The sequence below is a fragment of the Parasteatoda tepidariorum genome, chromosome 10 (genome assembly GCF_982258835.1).
Source record: "Parasteatoda tepidariorum strain Cologne lab strain chromosome 10, Ptep-v5.0, whole genome shotgun sequence".
Classification (NCBI taxonomy): Eukaryota; Metazoa; Arthropoda; class Arachnida; order Araneae; family Theridiidae; genus Parasteatoda; species Parasteatoda tepidariorum.
In genome coordinates, this window is record NC_141764.1 from 941,083 (window position 1) to 956,823 (window position 15,741).

Here is a 15,741-nt window from a genome sequence, read left to right on the forward strand (position 1 = left end):
GAATATTCTAGCAGACGGAAAAAAAAACTCATAAAAGATATATCTTATAAATCTTAATAGTTTGGATAGAGAATAAAACGATAATTTATTGGAATAATGGGTCTGTTCGTACAAACATTCTCATATTCGTTTTTGCAGTTATAATATGAGTTGGAATCGTAAAACAACTAATTTTTTCGTATTCGTTAAAAATATTGTTCGTTGCTTCTGATGATTATTGAAAGGACAAATTTAGAAAGGAAAATATGTATATATACTGTCAGCAAGTAATTTCCTTAAAAACTAAATTCTTTATCCGATGCTTACCTCAGCCGAGATCAATTATTTCTCCTACTATTCTACTTACAAAATAAACCCATTTCTGAATTTAACCATACCCTAAGATCTCCCAACGAATATTAGTTTGATTGCTAAATTGTCTGCTTCTTTTAGAAAACAATAGACTTTCCTTTCATATTAAGATTCCTTCTCTGCGGTCAATTCAGATAACCAATCAAAACTTCTCGTAACTGTCTTGCGATTTGACTAATTAGATTTGGGATCCCGTGTTTCATCAGAAACCGAAGAGACTTTGCGTGACTTCCGGGCTGCTCAGACGTGCAATATTAATATCGCGATTATAATGCGAATCCACCTATTTACATGCTTATGGCTTTCAATAATTGTCGCGTAGATATCGTGTCACTACGATCCGGTAACATTCCCAATCAAGTAGTATTCAGTTACAAGTAAAGATATTGGCCTGATGTCTCATTAATTAATTTGAGTAAAATTCCAAATCATTCTAATCTAAATGAAAAAAATGCAGCATTTTGCAATTTAGGGAGATTAATGACTTCAGGTGGGCGGTGGGTGATGATGTCATTGTTTTTATTTATCATATCACTCATTTAATTTCTACTTATTACCAATCAAAATAACAATGAACGTAATTATTTCGTTTTAACATTACTTTTAAAAGGAAATTTATTTATTTTTTACAACCGTCGTTAAACAGCCGATCCAATTTTGGGTTTATGACTACCAATTTTCAACTCCGTTGCCTCTTCATTTCGAACCAACCCAGAAGACAATGAAACTCCTGGATCGGTACCCCCAGAAGTATGATTTGTTATGGGAGCATGGAGGACTTTGAGACTCGATCAGATTCAACGTGCATCAGTCACCATTTACTACACGGAGAGTCTTCGGTGGGCAAGGATGGAACTCACGACCTCTTGAACATGGTCCCAGTGCCCTACCAACCAGGCTATCCCGACCCCTTAAAAATTTATTTAGCATTTCATTTATCTCATACATTTTTAAGATAGTAATTACTGTATAAACACGAACAATAAAGAAATCTTAAACGAAGCTCACATGCATATGTTATTGTGAATGACAAAAAGTGGTGATTATTGACTTCTTCCAGTGAATGTTGACAGTCACATAGTCGCTTTGGTAAAGGTCCGAAATATATACTAGATCCAGATAAGTGCCACTGCCTGGTACACATTTGCCCGGTATGCCCTACATCAATGTTTTCTTAAGGTCGTGTGCCACTGCCCGGTATGCATTTGCCCGGTACTCCGATCACTGATTTTTCTCCTAATCTATCCTCAGCAGATATTAATATATCGAACGAAAAAATTAATATCGAATAAGATATGACAAATATTTCGGACATTCTCCAAAGCGACTATGTGATTGTTGACATTCACCAGTGAAAATCGACATTCTCATGATATATATAAACTGCTGTTTGTAGAAAATGCAACACCATGAAAGAATCATCAGAATCAAATGAAATTTAATGCAGAAACGACTTGTACTGATACAAATAAATGATGAAATTTTCAAAACAAAAGAAACAAATTAAGCGTCCGAAATCAGTATTTGGTGCAGCCACCACGCGCTGCAATAAGTGCTGCTATACGACGTGGCATGGAGTCAAACAGATGTTGAATATCTGCTTGAGGAAGAGAATTCCATATCGCTTGTATGCGCAACCAAAGTTCGTCTTTGGAAACTGCAGGACGCGGATCACGAGTGAGACGCCGACCAACCATATCCCACACGTGCTCAATAGGCGACATATCCGGCGAATAAGCAGGCCAAGGAAGAAGTTGCATGCGTTGTGCTGAACAGAAGTCTCTAACAGTCCGCGCAACATGTGGGCGTGCATTATCCTGCTGAAAGATAGCTCCAGGGATGCCTTGAAGGAAAGGAACGACTTCGGGCTGCAGCACTTCACGGACGTATCTGTTGCTATTGAGATTACCCTCAATTCGTATCAAATTGGATCGTCCATGATACGAAATCGCACCCCAGACCATAACTCCGGGTGTTCGACCACTATGTCGTTCAATAATACACTCAGGAAGGCAGCGTTGACCGGCATAACGTCTAACACGAACACGGCCATCATGGGTCCACAAATTGAAGCGTGATTCATCTGAAAAGACAACTTGGTGCCAATCAACTCGCCAGTCTCTGTGCTCAAGAGCCCACTGCCGACGCAGCCGTCGATGATCCGCCGTGAGGGGAATCCTGTATAATGGCACCCTTGCACGCAATCCACGGCGCAGCAGACGACGACGAATTGACGAAGCCGACAATTGTACACCTGTAGCAGTAGACCAATGTGCTGCCAGCTGCCTGGAGGAAGCTGTGCGATCATTCACCGCCATGCGGAGCAGGTGTCGATCATCGCGCTCTGACGTCAGCTTCTGTCGTCCAGTGCCTGTTTTTCGAGTTGTTCGGTGCTCGTCGGTCCACTGCTTCCAAACTCGCATCACTGTGGAACTGTTCCGCTGCATACGAGCTGCTATTGCGCGATAGGAAAATCCTCCTTCTCGAAGGCCGATTATCCTCCCTCGTTCAAACTCCGTAAGTTGCTTGAATTTCTTATTCTTCCGTCGTGGAGGCATACTCAGGTCTCACTAAACGTTTGCCACTAACAAATAATCATAGACTATTTTCAACGTCCCGCTACAGCACTTTATTTATACGCTTTCAGCATCAATTCAGAGGGCGCTGCGTGCGCCACGCACGCGCGATGGCTCTGAAACTTTATTAATTTGCATAATATCCTATAATTGACATTTGCTGCGAATTTCATTTGATTCTGATGATTCCTTCATGGTGTTGCATTTTCTACAAACAGCAGTTTATATATATATATATATATATATATATATATATATATATATATATATATATATATATATATATATATATATATATATATATATATATATATGGTATTTGTTTACCGCTTTACTTTTGCAAAACAATTGCTGGTTGGTCGACAATGCTGCTTATTTCACAGGCTCGATCCAATTTACTACTGAATACATGGTAAATAGTAGTAAAATTATAGTAAATAATAATAGTAAAATTATGGGTGGTTTCTTAATTTAAGGTTTAAATATTTTTAACGAGCTCGTTATGTTAAGCGAAGCTCGCGACCTTCGTGAGCTTCGTTTCTCTGCTGCCGAAGATCGTTCGGTCACAGTTTTTTTTATAATTACAATAACATTTCTACTTCTTTTAAAAATAATATATGAATAAAAAAAATTAATTGAAGTAATAAAACCAAAATATACGGAATTTAAACCATTCATTTGGTAATTTTTCCGTTCACGTGGTAGCAGTTTAACGAAAATTCTGGTTTCGAAATATATTTTCTTATTGCCACACATTTGCCAAATTTTTTTACATATTGTAAAAACATATTTTGTTGTTAATTTTACCAAAATTGTTAATTTTACCAGAGCGCTTCTGTAAAAATAATCGATCTTTTTGGTGTTCATATAGAGCTATAAATACGGTAAATTTTACTATATTCCGATAAAGTTTACTGTTATTTATTATTATATTCCGGCCGTTTTCATTTTATTTATGAAATGCAATTTTAGTTGAGATAAGTTAACAGCACATAAAATATTTGCACCAAGTTTTGAAATTATGTTATAAGAAAGCAAGGAAACTTTTCTATAATAAAACTTGCATTTTAAGATAGTTCTCTGGAAAATTTCATCCAGATCCCGAGGTAACTTTATCAAATCAAATTCTTATATATTTCTTTTAAGAATAAACAACTATTTTTTATTTCATTTGCAAAGATTTCTGAAGTTACATAACAAGTACGCGTTTGGATGTTTTATCACTTTTCTTATTTTTTTGTTTTGTTTTTTGTAGTTCAGGAGATAGTTTATTCCATACAAAATTTAAGACATCGTTGTCTTTAAACATTTTCAAAATTGCAAACCACCACTTTTCCAATTGTATTCTTATTAGAATTTCTTTTTTTCTAATATGGTTTCGGCACGTATAACAACCAGGAAATGTATTATGCATTTTTCTGAAAGTATCATAAAAGCAAGCGGCATTGAAAAATGCAATAAAATTTTCTATGCACCATTCTGTGTTTAGATTGCATGATTTTTATTTCACATTTTTTTTCGTTTCTAAATCAAAAGCAGCTTAAAAAAATATTTTTTCTCTAAGAAAAAATACCTATTCTATCAGGAAGCTCTATCATGAAATGAAACTTATATGGTTTACCTTGATATTTATGAGAAATAAGAGAATCTGTTATTTATATTTGGATAAGATTTGAATAGTTTTAGATATTTGGCAACAAAACTGCACAACGGAAGATGAAAATAAATTAAACAATTTCTATTTCGTTGGGAAATATATATCCTGTTTTTGTATCGTATCGCATATATATCAGATGCTTTCTTATTCTTTAACACCTTTTTTGGCGCGAAAACACTTATACGTTAGAATTATAGATGTTATAAGTCTTTTGTGTTTGCATCATTTTTATATTACTATATATTATATTGACCCCTTTTCGTAAGATAAAAACAGTGCTATGTCAAATAAATAAATAGTATGTTGTCTTATGTGCGCAAAAGAAATATTTAACTATAAAACTTCATCCTAAATGCTTTTAAAAAATGATCGTCCTTTGCATTTTTGCAGATTTTGATTCTTTTCTTTTTTCTTGGAATGTAAAAGAGAAAAGAGTTTTATTTTTAGCGAATTACTTCCATTTTAATTTGAAAGAAAAAGGAATTAAAATTTTACATCGAAGTATTTTTATGAAATATGGGGAGTTCAATTATGATTGTTCTTACTTTGAAAATGTCTCACATGGTGTTTGCTTTGAAAATAATTTTCGGATTTTGTTTTAAAAAAAAAAACTAAAAACCAATTTCATTTCACGTTTCTATATAAGAAATTTGCTTTATTCTCACCTGTTCTTATTTTTTTTATTTTATTTACTTCATTCATTTATTTATTCATTTCGTAAAGTGTTTCAGTTTGAAAGAGATTTTGTATATATATATATATATATATATATATATAGAATATATATATATATATATATATATATATATATATATATATATATATATATATATATATATATATATATATATATATATATATATATAGATAGATAGATAGACAAAAAGGTTAAAAGAAGAGAGAGAGATTAACGAAGAAAATTAAGAAAAATAATACAGCGCATAAACTACAAATACGTAGTACTCATAAAATAAGTTAAAAATATAGAGAAAACATGGAAAAAAATGAAAAATTTAAAAAAATTCTTAAAACTGTTTTTTTAAAAATATTCACAAATTTAAAAAAATTTTTTTAAAAAAATGGAAATAAAATAAAATAAGGAAAGGAAATAATCTTGTCATCAGCTCAAACGATTATATCCGAAGAAAACAGTGCTTTCTAATATTTCATTAATATAGCTAAAGTGAAACATATGGATACAATAGTGTGAAAAACACCAAATAAGTTGAAACGAAAATAGAACTTATTAATGTTCTGTGTAATGTCCTCAGGATGTCCTCAGGAAATAAAATGTAATGTAATGTAATGTAATGTCCTCAGGAAATAAAAATTGCAAAATTAAACAATGATGCAAAAATGGAAAATAAAATCTAAGAAAATACAGAATAAAATTCAGAATATATAAAACGAGTAGTGAATTTTAATGTACTTACACTTACAGGCATTTTTAAAAAATGATTTGAAATGTTTTCGTTACAAGTTTGCCGAAATATTAAAGTAGAAGCTTAAGTACAGGAGATGAAGGGAATCAACTAATAGCGCGTTCTCACTAAAGTACAGAAGAGTTTTTGATTTGTTACCTTGGATTAGCCCGAATCTGGATGTGCGCAAGAATATAATGTTATACAGGATAATGAATAAGTTTGTTTAATAAGTTTGTTTTATAAGGTTAATTTGCTGAATAATATTGTTTAATTTGGATATAATTATTCATCACTCTATACTAATATATTTTTACACTATATGTAAAAAACATTATACTTTTAATTTTAAATATGTTTTTAGATTTATTGATGATTTCATTATCTTTAATTTTCAGAATTATTCAATTTTGTTAAATAATATTTACCCAGAGGAATTTTTCGTAATCATGACGATGATATTAATTTTAATTTCCCGGATTTAAGTATTAAAGAAGAAAAAAATATCTGCATTGTTGATTTATACGATAAAAAATACGTCTTTGAAATATATACGTCTTTAAATACAATTTTTAATCAAATGAATAAAATTAAAAGAATTTGTCATAATGTTTGTTTAATGAAAAAAACAAATAGACGATATCTTCCAGAATTTAATAAAGAACAATGGATATCCTACTAAAGTAATTAAATTTATCTAAAATCGTACAGTATGTAATAATTAAAATTGCTTTGTTAACTAAATTTATATTTTTACCATGTGCAAATCCGTTGCTAAAATTCTTCTAATATGTTATTAAAAAAAATTTTAAAATATTAATTATTTTAGAATAGTTTTTTTTCATGAATTTCTCTAAATTCAACCTTATTAATATTAAAATTTTATAATTTAAATTCCACCGTATTAACTATAGACTTTGAATTATCCAGTATAATATTATAACATTGAGCATTATCCTCATTCAGGTTAATCCAAAGTAACTAACAAATCAAACGCGCTTTTCTGTATTTCAGTGAGAACGCACCATTAGTTGATTCCCTTCATCCTGTACTTAAGCTTCTATTTTCATATTTTGTAATCAAGCAACCTTGTTACAAAAACATTTTTGAGAAATGCCTGTAAGTGTAAGTACATTTGCTACAATTCGCTTTACATATTTCGCTTCTGTGTTTTATTCTGTATTTTCTAGAATTTTTATTTTCCATTTTTGCTTGATTGTTTTATTTTTATTTTACAGTTTCTGCTCAGTAAGTTCGTCCCGCAGTGGACTGATCGTTAAGACACGGTTCCCAGCAGATCACCGAAATCAAGCATCACTGGTTACGGTCAGTGTGCGGGTGGGTGACCACTTGGATCAGTCTACGTAGGGACCGAGGGTGTGCGGCATTGGTCCTCGTTAAACTGTTCTACCGTAAAGTGCTCGACTTCGCGTACAGGTCGTCGGGCTACCGTAGCAGGGGTACCATCCCCTCAGCAGAGGATCAAAATTTTGATGGCATGTCCTTCGATCATCCTCAGGGATGTTTCCCAGACCGTCGCCAATAGCCCATCGTGCACCTCGAGTGCGACGTAAATTAACTACAACAACAGCTCAGTAAGTTCTATTTTCGTTTCAATATTTTTTGAGTGCTCCTCATACAATTGTATTGATATGTTTTGTTTTGGCTATATTAATACAGTATTAGAAAACACTATTTTTTTTCGGATAAAGTCGTGTGAGCTGCTGATGAGATTATATCTTTTCCCTATTTTATTTTTCCATTTTCAGTTTTAATTTTTTTTTTTTTGAATTTGTGAATACTTTTTTAAAAGCATATACTTTCTGTAGTTGCTTTCTTTACAGAGAATTCACTAGGTTTTAGTGAAACAGCCATTTTAAATAGAAAGTGCATAAACACCGTTGTATTTTAAAACATAACGAAATTTTGAAAAGGGAAATGGCTTCTAGATGCATCTTCCGATAAATAATTTAGAATAAGAATTTCGTTTTCATCAATTTCAGTTAGAGGCTACTATACATAAAAACTAAGCAAAATGTATCATTTTTTTAAAAATTTGTCAGCAATTTTATAAAATTTAAAAAGCGAAATAATTCGATTAAATCTATTTTTTTTTATTTTGTCAAACAATATGTCAAATTATGTATCATTACACTTTAAAGTTAAAAACATTTCATCACCATATTACGGTCACTGACCACAGAAATGAATGCCCCTAAGTTAGGTTATGTCCCTGAGTGAAATGTTTTGCTGTAAAGTGTCGTTGACCACAAATTAATACGCTACGTTCGAATAAGTTATCTTAAAAGTAATCGGATTTCAAGCTCTGGGGATTTGTTGGTCGAATTAAAACAAACCTGGTAACAAGAAAAAGTAAGTTAGAGTTGTGTGTTTGTTGTCCTTCGTCACCAATGCAAAAAAGTGCGATAGTAATGCTCTTTGAATCTGGCTGGTATCGAACCCAGGACCGTTGTGTCCAAAGCTGTAACTATTTTGGCAAAGAATGTACAAGCAAGAATAGAAGGCCGGGATAGCCTGGTTGGAAGGGCCCATGTCCAAGAGGTCGTGGGTTCGATACTTGTCGGCTGAAGACTCCCCGTGTAGTAAATGATGACTGATGCATGTTAAATCTGTCGAGTCTCAAAGTCCTCCATGTTCCCACAACAACCCAAACCTCTGGGGGTAGGGGAGAGTGGGGTCAATTGTAACATTTTTTACTTAACTATTTTTAACTAACAAAAAATCCAATATATTATTAGTATTAATTGACAGACGAGTAACGTAGACTATCCTCTACCAGAAAAAAAAATAAATACCGGATTTTAAATGTTATTATATTAGTTATTAACAATTTTTGACAGTCGTGCACTTGTAACAATTGTCCACACTTACGAGGTCAATTGTAACAGTTCATAAATTCAACTAAAACATAGTTAATTATACATATTATCATAGTTGTGATATATTTTTTATTGATCAAAATAGTAGTGATACTTTAGGAGTAAAAATAATAATGAGTGGAGACCTAAAGGGTTAAACTTTTAACTTTAAGGGTTTAAAATTTTTAATTTATGCTGTGAAAGGTGACAAATAAAATAATGCACATGCAACATAATATAAATGATATAGGAAACTATTGGTGGCTCTTAAAGAGTTAAGTAATGGTTTGTAAACATAAGGTTATTTATTTTCAGCTGTTACAATCGTCCCTTTACTTATTGTTACAATCGTCCCCAAGACGCCATTTCAGCTTCATTTGTTAAAAACATTGCTAGTTAATTAACAAAACTAATTCTTTTTTATTGAAATGTTAATTAAGGTGTCCACTTACATATTCGATTAATAATTTTTATTTGTTTAAACAAAATTACTTTGCTACAATATAATATTCTAATACCAAAAAAAGTACTTACGTAGCTTGAAAATATCTTTTGTGATGTAACTCTTTCAAAAGTACATTAAAATGGTTGCCAGTAGGGGTGTACATGTAGATTTATTAAATACACCTTGTGCGCCACCTGGGAACCAAATCCAGAACCCGACACTCGAAATTTTAGCTCTGTTACAATCGTACCCTGTTACAATTGACCCCACTCTCCCCTACTGATCCAGGAGTTTCCTTGTCTTCTGGATGGGTTCAAAATGACAAGGCTACGGATTTGAACATTAATAGTCGTAAACTCAAATATTGGGTCGGCTGTTCAACGACGGTTATAAATTAAAATGAAAACAAGAATTGAGTAATGAAGCTTCATATAGTGGCTGTTGCAATTGTTGTTTGAAACCAAAGAGTAAGAGTAATTTATTTCAATTGGACAAAATGCGTAGTCCGGTTTTGGAAAGGAAATGCATTTAATTTAGTTTAATTTCAGTTAGCTGAAATTATTAATTTAATAAATGCATTTCTTTATTATTTTTTTCACTTCAACTGTATGTGAAAATAATGTTTGCTCAAGAAAAGTAGCAAAATATTCATGAAAATATATTTAATTACACTGGGCTTTTTCTCAACGAAAGAAGCTAGACATGTAAATAAACGGATAAATCTCCGAACTTTTTAGAAATTTACAGGCTTATATGTGTCTGGGACATAAATAATCTATTTTTAATTGATCTTGAGCAAACAATTATGTACTCAATCTTTTTTCAAAAAATAAAAAAACGCTGTGTTTATTTTAATTAAAACACAGACCAGTACTCTCTTTCATTTTTATCGGTGCTGAACTTTAAGAAATACTGAAGTTGAACGGTAATTCTTTATTCATCAAAATTTTTCAAGTTTTCCTACCTTTTAAAGCATATTTTTTAAAAACTACAGATCTAATTGCATGAAATTTGGGATTTATATACATTACCTTAATTATTTTTTTTCCTGGAAAATGAAGAAAATACACTAGATTACTTTAAGTAAAACATATTTCATTGCTTTTATAATCAACTTTAAGAAATGATTATAACTTGAAAAAATAAATTTCTAGATATATTATAATATATTAAAATATCTGAAAAAAATTCTAAAGAAAGAAAATTTTGAATTTAAATACATTACCTTAATTTTTTAAGAGTAATTTTTAAAACAAATTAATTTTATATAGCAGCAAAAATAATAATAAAGTAAAATGCCATTTTTAATTTAGATTGCATATCGATATAACAGACAGTAAATAATGCTCAAATGCTTATAGATTTATTTAAAAACTAAAAAGGGAAAAATGAAAAAAATAATACTTTCAGTCATGTTAAACTTAGAAACACCAATTTGTTTAAAATTTTCAAAACGTTTTTAATATAAATTAATGAGAAAAATTTCAAAAGTATAATAATATTTCAGCGTTGCAAAAATATGTAAATGACTTGATCCTTTAATTTCGAACCATAATAATAGAATTTGATACTACAATTTCGAACCATAATAATAGAATTTGATACTACAATTTCGAACCATAATAATATAATTTGGTACTACAATTTCGAACTATAATAATATAATTTGAAACTATAATTTCGAGCTATAATAATATAATTTGAAACCATAGTTTCGAAATTATAATAATATTTAAATAATGCAACAGCACGTAAATGTATCTGAATTTTGAAATAGTTTAAAATTATAACCACAATACCTCAATGAAGTTTTTTCCGGCATTGTATGAAAGGTATTCGATGTATATGCAATGTGTATCATTGGAAGAAAGAAAAATACTTTGTCAAAAAAAGCTATTTTCCTTTATCATATTTCGCTAACAGTTTACTGCAAACCAAATAAATTTTAAAGCTATAAGCAGAAAAGTTTCCGCTCTGTGAAACAAAACAGAACACAATTTGATAACAGAAAAATACCGTTTCTGTTATGTTAAAAATACCATTATATGAGAGAGGAAAAAAAAGAATCACTTTTGTATTCTTGTATCAAAATATAAGTAAACATAGAAGTACAATAATACAATAGGGAGATATTATTGAAAAACATTAAAGTATATTCTTATAGAAAATCGGAGCAAATGCTTGTACGGGAAAAAAATTCTAATGTTTTTTGAGATTTCAAGCGAAGTTAATGACATAGTTTCTAAGACAAATATGCATTCATGCAATTATTTAAAAAAGTATGTTATTCGAAATTTTCTAAAATAGAAGAAACATTTCAGGAAAAAATATTTGATAGATTTTATTACTTATCTTTTCAACATGAGTATAAATGCTTACAATTCTACTATAAATATGTTTAAAGTTATTCAAGTTGAAGTTTTTTTCTGACTACTTCGTGCTGTCTTCAATAAAATTGTTGGAGAAAAATTCTGCCCCCCTTCAACATAAAATTATTGCCTTCAACATAAAATTATCATAAATAATTTGTCAATTTGGAAAATTCCAGTAATTATAAATATTGATCAGGTTTGCGAAATCTCTTATGCATATTTAAGAAGAAAACAATTAAAATTCATAAACTAGTGGAAATTTTGAGAGCACAAATTTTTTTATTCTCAACTATTTCTTGTAGATTTCCTTGTAGCGTACATTTTGTTAAAAATTGACTGTGTAATATTACAACAAGGAAATCCGTTAAGTCCAAAAACACAAAATTGTTTTAAAGAAATTCGCTCATGCAGTCTTTATGCTATTGTTTAAAGTTGGATTTTACACAATTTATAATCACCTTATTTTTTACAAAAGTAATTTATCTTTCCCAAAACAAACAGGAATCTGAATTCAAAATTTCATGTTAATAAAACACTTTTACGCTAAACTATAAATACTTACTAAGATTTTAGGACGAACATGAATTATTCAAGAATAAATAACATACATTTGTTCCAAAAACTCTTTTAATTTCTATGTTCGATATCTCGAAAACTATTGATTTTTTGAAATTCGTGCTCATTCCGACTTTTCAAATGTTTGAAAGAACAAATATATCTTAATTTCTAAAATGTCCCCAGGGATGCCGCTTTCACAAAGTTTCTGAAAAGCGAAACAAATAAATAATTTACTTACATTTTTGAGTATTGATTCAGACGTTTGCTAGATACACTTTGATAACTAACTTATTACATTTTTAAAAAAAATACCTTACAAGATTTCATTATAAATATTTACTTTTGAATAAATTCAAGAAGCATGGGTTTAACACTAGGTTCTTTATCTCTGCGCACACGCGTCAATTTGACGCATGAACGAATACATATAACAGCACTTACAGAGATGCCAACTTGCTCCGGACAGCAAATATATAAAGTGGTAGTTTATCAATTGTGATTCTTGGTTTAATAAATTCAATTCAGTAGATTTTTACCCTCCACTATTTCTAAACAATTCGTAGGCTTATGTAATTTAGGGGAGAGTTGGATAAAACGGGATAGTCGGACAAAACGGGATACGTCGCCTTGGGACCAGACTATTGCAGCTATCTTGTGGACAACGACAGAAACGTGTTATTCGACCGTGATTATATCATTCTCGATGCGTCCCGCCTCGAGATCACTATTTGATAGAAAGTTATAAGTCTCAGAACTTTTTTACTCTATTTTTTAGCCATTTTCTATATTTACGTGCGTTGTTTTTTACATTGTACTGCCTACACATATGGGAATAAAATTCAGGTGAGTATTAAATTTAATTAATCATTTATTTACCAATATTTTGATGTGCAGTCTATCTAATTTTCTTTTCATATTTAGGCAGCAGCCATGTTTGTTTCAAAAAGTGTCGGAGTCGGACAAAACGGGACACTTGTGAGTTGGATAAAACGGGATAGAGTTTTTTATGTCCCGTTTTATCCACCTATTTATTTGTTGGATTATTACCTTTTAAAATAGCCATATATTAATGTAGGCCTAGGCTTTTTAAACAACTTATTTATATTAGCTATATATATTTTTGAAAAATTTAGTCTTTTTATATAGTAATGCAAAATTTGTTTATTAACGTTTATTATTAAGCATTTAATTTTCGACTCTAGGATTTCACATCTTTCTTTAGAACTAATTGTAATGTATTTCTCTGATGAAGACTTGAGCTTTTTTATGTATAAGCAATATTATTAATATATTTGCATTATTTATAATTTTATATTTATATATATGCAAAAATTTAAACATTGTAAACCCTATCCCGTTTTATCCAACCCAGGTATGCTAAAACGGGATATGTAAGAGTTTGGAAATGAATTTTTTTTTCTATTTCACAGTCAGTAAAATTAGTTTAAAATATGTTTTTTGTGTACTTCGATAAATGTTGTAGCTACAAAAAAAATAATGTATGGTTTTCCTGAACAGATATTCCGTAGTAAATATAAACAATAATGGTATCCCGTTTTATCCAACTCTCCCCTACCACTTTATCTTTGCAAAATTTACTTAGTAGTTATTTACCGTTTTTTTAAAAATTATTTTGGCGTGTCCGGAGCAGTTGGCATCTCTGCACTTATGTGATTGTATACTTTAAGAAAAATGAAAATATGTGATATATATTTATGAAATATTGTAGTATTTTATTTTTCAATACTCGAACTAAGCAACTGAAAATTTCTAAATCTGACACTCTTTCCAAATTGACATTCTGTGTCTGTTCTTTCTATTATTGCTTATCGGCAACAGTTGTTTATCACTTGTTTCAATTGTTTGCATGTTTACGCAATTTTGTCTAACTTATGATCGCGTCAAATTGACGCATATCCGTTGAGATAGTTATACCACAAAGAGAATTTCAATATTTCAACGCTTTTGAAGAAAATAAACTTCAATATATATTTACCTCGATCAATGGATAAAAGTCAATGCAAGAGATAAAATAAAAATGCAAACAGGTTTTGTAATTTTCCTTATAAAATTCGAAATGCGTCAAAATGACGCGTCCCGCAAACCTAGTGTTAAATGCGTACTTACACTTATTCTACGCTAAAACGAAAGACGAAAAATTTAGAAAGATTAGTTTTTATTTGTTATTTTTTGTAATATTAATGATAAATGAAATCCTTTCTGTTGCGCAAAAAGGTATAAAAAGTCTTTGTGAAGTATACAGGTGTGAAGTGGGCTGTTTTTGAGAAATAATGATAATGTTTTTTTTTCTCCGTCTGCCTATTATTTTGAGTGAGATTCTTTAGTTCATGCCTCTGTTATTTTATTTCGTTTTTATTATTAACAATAACACTTTCACAGCTCTTAAAACAATAAATACACTTTAGTCTAAATTTTTATACTTGAGTGATTATCGAAAGCCTATAGTACAAATAATTTTAATGAAACTTGGTATGAGCATTGGTTGAAGTAATCACACAAGAAAAACTTTGAGGAAGTCGACAAAGTTTGAAGAAACAAATAGTTTTCAATTAACTTACAAAATATATTTGATAATTAAAAAAAAATTTATCTTGATAAATTTTTAAAATTAAAGTGAATGGTTTGTTCTGATTTATTTTTAATAATAGCCTCATTCATAAGACTATTTCCTTTAACAACTTCTTGAAACATTTTTTACGACTTTTACAAATCTTTTAAATGCCCTCCTGCAATAAAAATAAAATAATCATTCAGCAGTTCTGAAATACATTCACGATTTGAAACAAATGTCCGGCTACTGCGGTTACAGAAACAGATAAAGAAATGAAGGGGTTGTGATACTCTCCATCAAACAAACAGGTTTTACATCATGATTTCCCACTTTACTGAAGTTCATAGGGTAAATAATTGTTCCCAGTCGTCTAGTACCACTATTTCCTGGCCCAAAGAACCTACGTTAACCATGTTCTCATAATGCCAATACCAAACTTTAAAAATTTCATTACGAAAAAAAAGGGTTTAAAATTTTTATTTTTTATTTCTTTGTTCATACGTTTTTAATAGTTCAAAATAATCGATATTCATACTCGTTAATTTACCAAACGATATTATACAATATGAAAACAAATTTATCCTAACTCCATTTTCATAAAATTGAGATAAAAAATTCTATTGATAAAATTGAATGCCTCCTCATTATTGGCAAAGACAATAGAATTTGGTTAGTCGTCCCGCCCAAGGATATGGGCACTCGACTGTTACAATGCAATACAATACAATTCGACAATTACAATAAAATACAATAAATACAGTTACAAAAAAAATAACAATGACATTAGAGTACAGATGATTTCGTTACAATAAGGACAGCTGAAGTCCAAAAGCAAGAAAAGAAGAACTTCTCGAAAGATGACGGTTTGATGGTTAAAAATAATTAGAAAATGTATAATTGATAGCCAAAA